At 32.8% G+C, this 12,662-nt stretch overlaps 1 pseudogene; it reads left to right on the top strand.

The window, feature by feature from the left end:
• Positions 1-3,354: 3,354 nt before the first annotated feature.
• Positions 3,355-4,170, top strand: LOC149181437 (tubulin beta chain pseudogene; annotated as a pseudogene).
• The last annotated feature ends 8,492 nt before the right edge of the window (positions 4,171-12,662 follow it).

The raw sequence follows: 12,662 nt of genomic DNA, 5'->3' as shown, positions 1-12,662 counted from the left end.
TGGCACATAAAAAAATTTAATGTGTCAAAAATATGCCTAAAAAAAGGATGATGTTTTTCAAAGCCTGCATGAAAATGAACTAAATATATATATATATATATATATATATATATATATATATATATATATATATATATATATATATATATATATATATATATATATATATATATTTAAAGTTTCAAAAACAAGCCAAAAAAAAATGGATTGATGTTGCATCAACACTTTTCAAATTAGCATGAAAATCACTAACGTTTAAAAAAATTGTGCTTACTTAATAAATAAGAAAATTTAAAGTCTCAAAAATATGATCCAAAAAAAAGGTACATTCTTAATAAACACTTTTCAAAATCGAATGATTTTTTTCTACCTCTAAAAAGTGAGGACTCGGTTCATTATCTGTTTGATTGAAACTTTGTTAGTAATGTCATTCTAACTTTTGGAAAATAGCATATGCACTATCTTGCATAGGTTTTCATTGCTTTGAAGTTCATAATTGTCTTGCATCTGGACAAAACTCTAAGGGCTTCAATTTACAAGTTATCTAAATCCTAACATTTCTTATAAGAGTGGGTACATCATTGACAAGTGGTCTAAGATGCAATACAAGAAAAATATTATGGATGTTAGAGTTACGAAGAGGCGAGAGATTCCTATATGGGCACATATATAGTTTCCAGTGTTCAATAATTTTAATTTCATATTGATGTATTTGATTGACTTTACAGAATGTAATTCTTATGCGTTTTTTAGTTTATAAACATCATATCTATGTGGACCTTTATCCGATCACATTTTTCAACCTTTATCCAGTATGGACACACCATTCTCAGTTTTAAGTATTTTTTCATAATCAAAACCTTTGGGCATCTTCTACTATGACCCTGGAAATGTTCTTCATTAAAAGTAGAAATATGATAGATTCGGTGATTCTCATTTACTCCATTTTGGTTTGTAAAGGTGTAAGGGAAACTTGCAATTGAATCATGTAAGGTCTATACCTACAATCAAACTTGTTCATGGGATTTACCTTGCATCCCTAAATAGATTTTGAGTGTGCCTCCTATGACAAGGATGTCTCCAATTTGTTATAGGTGTGTTGACCCTTTCATAATAGGTGTTAAATTTGTAGTCAATTTCACTGAACCATCATGTGCTATGATTCCCTAAAACCATTGCCATCACATCGTAGGGAGCCCATGGTTAGGTTAAATATTTGAAACACTGACTCTCTAGGAAATGGATCCATTACAGATACAAGAGATCCACTATATCTACAATTACAACAATATATACATGGGCAATCAAACAAAATAAAAGCACCTTGCATTAGATTCTTTGGATCCAAAATGGTATGATATTGGAAGAGGAAAGGTGAGATTTTATTCAAAATGTTGCAAGAGGATTCTTTATTTATGGATTTAAGTTTTTCCTTAAAACTCCAATCCAAAATTAGAATAACACTATCAATTGATGTAATATCTAGGTGTGAATAGTTGGATGACACATACCATTAGGGGAATTTTGAGGTATAAAATGGGCCTCCTAAGGAAATTATAAAATAATAGTGGAAACAATAAAATAATATTAGATTACATCATCTAATTTTAGAGGGAAAAAATAAAAAACTATTTTTCCAAGTCGTATTTTCAACGTATCTCCCTATGGGTTTACTCAAATTTCAAGCGGAAACACTCATTTGATGCATAATTTAATTCCTCATCCAAGGAGTACCCATGTTACATACTTTCGATGGACCCTGCTACACGAAAAATAAGAAATACATGAAAAATGTGATTGAAATCACGTTTTTTCATGTATTTCTCATTTTTCGTGTAGTAATGTCCATTGAAAGTATGCAACATGGGTACTCCTTGGATGAGAAATTAAATTTGCATCCAACGAGTACTCCCGCTCGAAATTTTAGTAAAACCTTAGGGAGATAAGTTGAAAATGCGAGTTGAAAAATTAGTTTTATTATTTTATTATTTTTTGCTAATTTTTACTTTTTTACTCCAAAAATGGTGAATCATCCCCCATGGTTAACATAATCATCTTGAATCCTATTCATTATTATAAATTTTATTTGGGTTGTACATTTTTCTTAGGAGACCCATTTTAGACCTCAAAATTCCCCTAATGTTATTGTACAATCTAGCCTAAAGTAATAAGGGATGAAAGATGAAAACAAAACACTAAAGGTTACCATAGTATATGTTGTTAATCAATGGGTGAGATAGTTTACAAATGATCACTATCAATATGTTAAATATGAACTCTAAGATCTATTTTTCTCTTAGTTTCTAGAATTTAATTGACACATGATGAGGTCAATAATATGAGTACAAATCAAACCTCATAATAACTTTGCAAAAACTAAGTCAAATTGAAGGAATTTTCATGTTCTTCTTTTATATAGTTACTTGTAGCTTGCAAGTGACATGTTTGTGCTGGGTTGTTTTGACTCGGCCCAGTTTAGGCTCCAATCTAGGGATGGATTTTGAGTATGGGTTGTTGATTTGAAATGGATTACTATATAATTTTTCATCCTGATTATTACTCTCTAAGTGAGGATTTGGACTGATCCTAAAATTTATAAAGCAGGGAAAAAATTAAAATTATTCATTTGAGGCCCAAAAAATGCATTTTTGGGATAAAAATCATCATTGTCCTATCCATTAGCTTCAATGATAGTACACATTGAGAGTTTCAAACTAGTTATCATGGACCAAAAACATAGTTTAGATGGGAGAGTTATGACCTCCACAGGTTGACCTATGGATATGACCAACAAAGTACCAAGTGGAGGCCATGTCAACTCTCATTACTCAAACACATGGAGCTAGTCACCTTTAGACTTTCAAGAAGATTATAAAGGATCTAAAATTGATCCTCACCTTGTTTATTCATTCTTGAATTTAGCCTTAAGCTCCTAACTATCATTTGGTTGTCTTAATTTTCCACCATATGGTCTTTGTTAGTGGTAGAATTGTTAGGTCACTAGTTCGTATGAACTTGAAACTATGGTAGAGTGACTAATTCTATTATAGAGTACTTAACCAACAAGTCTAAAAATTTTGGTGTTGCATGTGTAAGTGAAAGGAATATGAGGTGCCATATTTGAGGATAGACCCATTTTGAGACCGCTTTCAAACTTTTTCATGGCATTTTATAAGAGTGTTTGTTGTGGTAGACATATTAAATGCATCATAAAGTTTGTAGACAACACCACCTGAATTACATCATGCCTTAAAATGCAACTATAACAGATTTTATTGAATTATACTATTGGTATTCTTTTTATTCATCACATCATCATATTGATATTTTTGTTGTTGTGTTTGAGCTGAATAAATGAGGGAGATTTTTCACATTCAACCAACCAAATTGGTGCCAAGTTTTGGGAGGTGGTGTGTGTTGAACATGGGATTGATCCCACTGGGAGTTATCAGGGAACCACTGATCTCCAACTTCAGAGGGTGAATGTGTACTACAATGAGGCGAGTTGTGGGAGGTTTGTTCCATGGGTTGTTCTCATGAACCTTGAGCATGGAACCATGGACAACGTCAAATCAAGCCCTTACAGTCAGATTTCCAAGCCTGACAACTTTGTTTTTATCCATTCTAGGGCTGGTAACAACTGGGCCAAGGGCCGTTACACTAAAGGGGCTAAACTCATTGATTTTGTGTTGGATGTCGACAGGAAAGAGGTGGAGAACTATGATTGTATCCAAGGTTTTCAAGTATGCCATTCCATGGGGGGTGGAATAGGGTCTGGAATGGGTACATTGCTCATATCCAAGATCAGAGAAGAATACCCAGATATGATGATGCTCACATTCTTTGTCTTCCCTTCTCCCAAAGTCTTAGATACAGTAGTGGAACCCTACAATGCTACGCTCTCTATTCATCAGATGGTGGAAAATGTAGATGAGTTCATGGTTCTTGACAATGAGGCATATTATGATATTTGCTTCAAGACACTCAAGCTCACTACTCCTAGCTTCGTAGATTTGAGCCATACAATATTTGGGACCATTATTGGAGTGACATGATGCCTGATATTTTCAGGGCAGCTAAACTCAGACTTGAGGAAGCTGACGGTAAATCTGATTCCCTTCCCCATCTTCATTTTTCATAGTGGGATTCAGTCCCCCAACCTCCCAGTAGTACAAAATATAACATGGTTCAAAAGTTCCCTCTCCCCTTGTTCTTCATTATGAAACATTGTAATGTGTTTTTTTCTTCTTGATGTCAGCATTATGCATGTTACACTCTCTTCCCTATTGAGTTGTAAAATGCACTTTGCTTGGGCTGGTAGGTGCGAGGTTACCATTGACCTTGGAGGGATAATTGAAACTTTTTTTGCCTGGGGACTAGGTATTTCTTCAAATGCTAAAGAAAAAGTAGATGCATGTGGCAAGGAGTCAACATTTCCCAAGATATAGGTGCATGTTCAATCAAGGTGATCGAAGACTCCAAGATGATTATCAATCCAAAAATTTCCTTTCTATATTTTTCCCCTAAATTGCAACAATAATAGATCGTTCTAAGTCGATTAGGATAATATGGATTGAGGTATAGATCATTTTAAGCCACAAGATTTATTGGATTTAATGAAAGAAATTTGAAAATCAATGAATATAAAAATGGAAGATTAATTTTGAATAATGTTACTGAATAATAACATATATTATTGATAGTTCTTGTACCTGCCTAGATATGAGAGTGAATCTTCCTGGATATTATTACCCTTTCATCTATTTTCTTGATGGATATATATAATAAAAAAATTTGATGTGTATCTCAAACTTCATTTCCATTGTACTATGCATGGTTGAAATGTCTGTGTGCTATCTCAACCTTAGTGTGCTTTGCATTAGTTGAAATATCTGTTCACCAGAATAATTGTGGCCAATATGTTTTCCCTTAGGGAATGTTGGAGCCAAAGCCACAGATGAAAATGTCAAAGATTGATGAACATTGCACAAAGTGGATTAAGGTATTTTGTTTGAAGCAGACATGAAAAAAGTAGATTTGTTTGTGATTGTAAGCTTTCACCATCAACTTGCTATTTGGGGTCTACAGGAAAATATGTCAAATTCAGGAGGTTTTCCTGTGAAGATGCCTCACTCTTTCAAGCCTTTTAGATTATACCATACTTATAATATTGATGATTGATTTCCTTTGATTTCATGTTTCTATGGATTTTTGGAAACATAAACAATAATAGGTTGTTATGTATTACTATTTATTTTTTATAATAAAAATCTATAATGTATATATATTTTTTTTCAAATTATTATAAATCAACCTAGATCCACTTGGTTGACCCCCCTCTCCACCTCGCCCTTCTTAGCATCATTTCCATTTTTGCTTTCTTTCTTTCCTTTAATTGTACTAAAAACACAGCCATTTTTTTGAACTTCCATATGCTCATCACTTTGAATATTTAATGATGGGAAATGTTGACTAGGTATTCTAGGATTTGGGTAAAGAAACTAGGAGGGTTTACTAGGTGAAAGGCCAAGCAAAAAGGGTAAGTTTCAAGTTTCTTATAGGCTAGTTTCTAGATCATATCTGAAATTTTTATGACAACCATGAAGTTAGGGTTCGAAACTTATTAAAAATTGTCTTTGATCACCTATATGTTAGATCTAGGGTCTCCTAAAATACCCATTTTCAATTTACTACTCTATGTTTGGGGATTTAAGGATTTATATTAATTTATCCCCTACTTAGACTATATTTTAAATGTAGAAATAAAAATTGCTTGAAATCAAATGCAACACAAAACTAAATCACGCACTCGGTAGCCAAGCGCTTAGTGGCCTAAAGTTGAGCAATACTTAGATGATATTCTTTTGTGTATATGACTCCAACCCTAATTAATATTTCAAATCTAGATATGTGAATGAAAATACCTGCAAAACAAAGGAAGGAGGAGAAGTTATATGAGATAAATAATTAATAAAATAGAAGAAAAATCATACCAGTGCCTTATGCCCAAATAATAGAGTAAGAGTTTCTCCTACTGCCCTGCATGAAAAATGAGAGTTTGTGGTCTTTCACTCAAATACAAACACAATGGTCAAAGAAAGAAAAACACTACATGAATTTTTCATGGAAAAGTTTCTTATTTCAGTCTATTTCTCTCATACAAAACTAAAAGAACAATTCATGAAAGAAAATAACTGGAAATGAAATAAATCTACCATAAAAACTAGTAGTACATAATGAGAAAATCACCATGACAATACATAAGCAAGGGGGGAATCCAACTCTCAACAATTTCAGTAGAAATTTGACATCTCAAAATAACCAAAGATTAATCGATACAATGCATAAACCCACTTTATTATTATCTTATTGCTTGCCCTATATTCTTCTAGACTAGAGCACATTCCCACTCATGAATATTATTTATTTAAAATGGGCATAAAACTTTATGTAACTGCCATTCCTCCAAGACATAAACAAAATAAATAAATAAATAATCTTATCTCACCTAAAATCTTACCATTTTGAGCTATTTGTTTTATATAGTTGGTCCACTTCAACATCTGAATTGCTACTAGTTGTCCTACACATATTCATGAGACCAATGACGTAAACTTATATTAAATTTGACCAAATATTAAATTTAATGCCACATGAATAAATAATAATTAAAAAAACTTGAGTGCATGAATACCTGAATGAGCTCCTCTTAGCTTCGAGAATAAATTATTGGTGTAGTTTTATCTTGGAGCAAACCTCCCTCCACTTGACGAAGTAGTAGCAGAGTCAACATTGACTTTTTTGTTGCTCTATTGGATCGAGGGTGTTTTCCTCCAAGATTATCTATATTCTAATTTATTCTCTATTGAACAAGGCCAACAAAATGAGGATGGAAGTTCTCATGGCCTCGCCCCCCCAAACACCACCCCCCCCCCCGCCCACATCACTCTCAATTCCACAATACCCAATATATCTACTAGGAAATAGTTGAAAGCAAGACATTAAGATACATAAAGAAACAAATAGATAACATTCCTTCATTCATTCGTACATCCAAAAAATTTTTATCTCAATAAATTTAATCACAAAAAATATGTTTACATTATATGAAACAAGGTCATTCTATTTTTTTCCAACAGAAAAATCACAAATTTTTATTAAGGTAGTTAAAAGTTACATGTGCACATGCCATGAGCCATTCAACCTCTCAGTAAAAAATGTGGCACTCAAAAAATAGGTCTCTAAATAAACAAGTACAATCATTTATTATCAAGTTTATTTTTCTTTTTAAATATGCATTTAGCAAGGACGTCTTGATCTTGGTCCCCTTCAGTTGTTATGGGCTCTGTATGTCTTGTTGTTGACCCAGTCCTACATCTATGCTACTACAAGTGGGGTTAAGCATAAACTGGAATAAAAAAGAAATTTTAAAGTCATATTTATAGTTATTATTATTACAATAATTTTATTAATAGAAAGAGTAGTAGAGTGTTCTTTACCTGCTTTGGTAGTGGAGGGAAGTAAAATACTTTCGAATGTGGCCATATATTCATCCTCTTGTCTAGCCTCATCTTGTACATCCTCTGGAGTAGAAACAAGAAAGGTTATAATTAATACACCATTTGCATTTAAATATTTTTAATTGTAATATGTACTACAATTTTTTTATAACACATGAAATACCTCCAGTACCGAGTTGAACATCAATTTCAAGAGGCACTCCACTGTCACTAGGCTCATTTGTTGTATCTACATTGCTTGTCTTATTTTTACAATAAAGCACAATACTTTATGGCCAAAACTAATAACCAATATATTATACAAGTAATAATTTATAAATGTTCTTCATTACTTTTATTTACTTGAGTGTCACATTAGGTGCCAGAAGACTATGAAGATGCCAAGCTTGTCCTACGTTCAACCACGGATTGATAACCATGCTTGTAAGAAGGCTTGAAGTATTCCTCTATGGTATGATCTTTGAATTGTGACCCCTGTAATTTTTCATGAGAACATGAATTTTTCTTCTTCTGTGATATTAAATTAAAATTGTTAAGAATTTATAATTTGGATGCAATTTTTTTTTTATACTTACAATTTTTGCGACGAGTTTTGAGTAACCACCTAGGCCAAGATGATGTTGCCCATGTTTAGCTATTCTCACCTTTGTGGCTTTGGATGTATCTGGGAGCCTATATTATTGAAAATATTGAAAAACTTAATTAGATGTCGCAATGATGATAAAGCATCATAATTACATTATTAAAAGTGCCTCATACCTTCCTGGTTTGGGTGGTGTCTTCCCTTCTTTTCGAAGCCCCTTATCCTTTGCATCTTCCATGAGGGCTTTCCACTCCCTCTCTAGAATCACTGGAGGGCGCTCATACTTAGGGTTCTTTTGCAAATGAACCCTATATTGGTCCTGCAAATATTTTAAATGTAAGCTTTCCTTTGAGGTAACTCCAATTTTGTTGAAGGTACCCTCACCAAATAGGCCAACCATCTTGTTCACAATTTCATCCTTCAACTTGGAACTTTGTGATTTCTAGTTTGTGTGAATGGTGGGCCCAAAGAGTTCTAAGGTTAGGTCATACATGTGCCTATAGAATACATCGTTTCCTGCAAAACAATATTATCATTAGTTTAAAATAATCATAGACTATACATTAATTTTAATTAGATTATACTTAGTATTTAAAAAACTTCTTAAATACCTGGAATTTTCTCTAATTTCATCGATACATGGTCATCATCTACCAAAAATGTAATCAGAGGTGTTCTCGTTCTAGTAACATGGGGAGATCCAATAAAACTCACATCAAATTGTGAGATGGGATCATGATATGCATCCACAATATCATGTGCGGATCCTGGTGCATGTTATTCGGGGGGTGCAAATTCAGGCTTGCGTGGTTCAATGGGTGTACAATCTCACTGACCGATGCAACACTCATAGGTATAGCATCGACATTGCTACTAACATCGGCCCCCTAGTCATAACATGAGGATTATACTTTGTCAAAGACTCCTGTAAAATAAAATCAAATAAAATTATATAAAAAATGATATAAATAAAATCATAAATAAATAAATGGGATAATTAAATGAGTTTCTCACCCCATAGTGATTGATTTGGCCCATCACAATTTCTCTTTGGCCTCTTATCTCTTCTGTCGTTGACTCAGTCTGAATTAAAGAACTGAGTTTCTTGTTTAATTTCATTTGAAGCTTCTTTATTGTTTGGATTAGATCGGTGGACAAAAAATTGCTTCATCACTAAGCACTTGCTTAGGAGCATCTGTGGACTGCTCTAAGGATGGTTACTTCCCCTTATTACCCTATTGATCAAATAAGTGTAATTTGTAATTTTATTCCACCATCCTCAACTATAAACATTCAAATATTTGAATTTGATGAAGCATTTTAGATCAATAAAGAATTACATCCTTCACATAAGAGGGGAAGTTTAGCCAGTTAAATATTTGCTTGTAAATATTATGATATCTCAAAAGTTCATTACGACACATCAAAAAATAATCAAGTAATTCATCCACAATTGATCATCATTATATTAATAAGAAACCCACTACTAACATATGTCTAAATTTATATAGAAACTTCACATTATATCTTGACCATTATAAAAGGTTCTAAATTTATAAAAACTTCATCATCTTAGAAGGCTCTTGGAAGAGGAATTATGATAGGATCAATATATATTCCATATTGTATAGAAACAATACTTTGAAAAGGATGGAGTAATGCATTTACTCAAGTTGGTCATTTTCATAGTGAATCTTTCATTTAGCTATATGATGCCTAAAAATATATATTTGACTTACTCTATAATGGATAAAATCCTACTCTAGAAGAAATATCTTGGTTATATTATTTTCCATACAATTACATTGATTTTTACTTGTTTTTAGGTTGGAACCCTTTGAACTTGATCAACCTTCCACAATATTATAACCATGACGTATTAAAATGTTTCCTTAACTTACAAGATGTTTGACAATATATTGTAGTAAATGACAATCATAAACTATAATAGATATTGCTTACAAGTTTGGTAAAAATATATACATATTGCCTCCATAATAGAAATATATGTATCTATTCGATTCAAATTGTAATCAATGAGCAACTCTACCCCTGCAGCTATTGATTTAATGGCACATACAAATACATGGTTTCTTTCACGCCCCTCAAGGATGCAATTGGGTTGCTTATTTTTTGTCATGGGTCATGTACTATTTATAAACCCTACAATATTCCCTGCTTCTTTTGTCCTTCCATCAATATACATAGTTGTTTATTTATTTTGATCATTGTCTTTTAGTTGTATATAATTTGTGGCCACTCCATATCTTCACATACTTTTGCTACATTGGACTAGTTGTACCCAATCATTGTAGATGTAACAGGGATACTCCATAATTTTATAAATCCGTTGTAACATACCTTTATGCCATCTATGGAAAATAGCCCCAAACCATGTAATGCCAATGGGGCAATGTGGTATATCCTTTCATTGACAGAAAAATCAATGTTTATTTCAGGAAGATCCTTGGGTACCTATTATTTCACTAGATGTTGTACCCAAAGGGAACTTCAATGTCATTTATGCTTTCATTATCATAAGAACATGACCCCCCTTTAGCGAGAAAAAAAATCCATGCATCTATGGAATTTTCTTCTAATCTTTTCCCCTCTAGTTGATCTTCACCTGTTAGATGACGTAGCAGATATTTGGCCAATTCCTTCTATCCTACCTGAACTTTTGTCACTCAATGAAGATAAATCTAATAAATTTCGGTTAAAAGTTCTATAAAACTCCATCAAATGATAGAAATTGTTAGTGAGTGTCATAAGAGATGTTTAGAAACATCTTGACGAAACCACAATAACATTATAATAGTACAAGTGAGTTACAAGTAAGTTCTTTGTGTTTAAAATATTCAAGTAATATTTTAAAACTTGAGAACTTGAGAACCTATTCATCCTAACCAATGTTGAATGAACTCACTCAATAACTTGAGAACTCAACATAATCTAATAACATTTAATCTTCCATTACAAAAAAATACCCACATACTTCAATATGTTGAAGAATGTATCTAGTTTTGATGGAATAAAAGGCAAAGTTTTTGGATGTCGATGCTATTGAAATTTGTAGCTTTAGAGGTACTCCAAACCCTAGGCTAGATGGTTTTGGGGTAATTAGAACCAAAAAGTGACTTGTGGGCTAAGAACCCAAGCCTGTGGGCTTTAGAGGACTTCGACAGGAACCGAAGGCAATGAAAATCATTAAAATTTGAGTTGTCTATGATGAGATTTTGATTTTCTATATGGTTGTTGGGTTTGTACATGATTTGTTGAAGTCGTATTGTGTAATTTTATGAGTTGTCAATCCCACAAGGGTAGATTAGATGAATCCCTTGATAATTATATAAATTAGAGTGAGGAGAAGCCTCATTCTCACCAACCCAAGTGCAATTCATCATAAGTGTGGAGCATCTGATGTAGCCACAACCTAAAGGAGTCTTGCTAAGCGAAGTAGGAGGCAGTTTTTGGGTCTGTTTTGTCTCTATGCCAAATTTCTACTCCTAATCTTGATATCTCCCTCTGGAAATAGCTTCTATAGGATCAATATAGACACATTGAAATACATTTTTTGGGCATTTTTGATGCAATCATAGTAAATAAAACTCAACACAAATAGTCTTACCACTACTAGTAGGTGTTGCAACTAAAACATTATCATCTGAGTTATAAAGCACTGCAAATATCTAAGTTTAAATAGGATTGAAGTGTCTAAATTGTTGATATAGTGCTTCGTATGAAGGATTTATTAATGCAGACACAGGAAGTCGTTGTAAGTCTAGCAATTCAGTTGGCTATGGGTATTTCTCCATAAAAATAAGATATCTAAAACCACTTATCAGATACAACATGAATAAAGCACTGGGGAGGAATAGGTTCATGGTGTTAAAGAATGTAACTAGTGTCGATATTCGTAGTTGTATTTGTCAAAAGAAATAAAAATATTATTTTTTTTATCGTAAAAGAAATTTGACTTATTAAAGCATGGGTTTCATGCTTGGGTCATTGGTCAATAGGTCAAAGCATTCATTGTAAGATTCTAGGATTATATATTGATTCATTATCATTATTATTATATGATAGGCCCTTATTTGGATCTTTTTGTCAAGAAAGAAAATTATTTTCTCCTCCTCCACCAAGTCAACTTCCTAATCCTTCAAGTTGGCCTCAAACAACTTGACAATTCAGCCTTATGTTGAAGATTCAAACCACTATAAACACACAAGTGCATTCGGCCTATTGAAGGATAACAAGACATTCAATCTATAGTTCAGAATCAAGAAGTGAAATAAAATAAAATCCTATGCTATGACTAAAAAAGAAGCAAGACAAGCGAAGAACTGAAGCTAGTAATCCTCTATCAAAAGGTGTGAATTTCTATGGAGTATTACAGGGCCGAAAATTACATGAGACTAAAAATTACGGGAAAGATGAACAAATAAATTGAACCTCTAATATTGATGCTTAAAAATTTGACTTATTTATGGAAGGTTGACTTGGTGGAGTAAACGAGGTCACTTATCTTGGTCTAGGGTCTTGGTTGTCTCAAATTGATA

This window comes from Pinus tabuliformis, chromosome 3_2 (genome assembly GCF_031772625.1).
Source record: "Pinus tabuliformis cultivar Carrire ecotype Pingquan chromosome 3_2, CPIR1, whole genome shotgun sequence".
Lineage (NCBI taxonomy): Eukaryota > Viridiplantae > Streptophyta > Pinopsida > Pinales > Pinaceae > Pinus > Pinus tabuliformis.
Note: the sequence above shows the minus strand (reverse complement) of the source record. Positions and strands in the feature narration are given on the sequence as shown.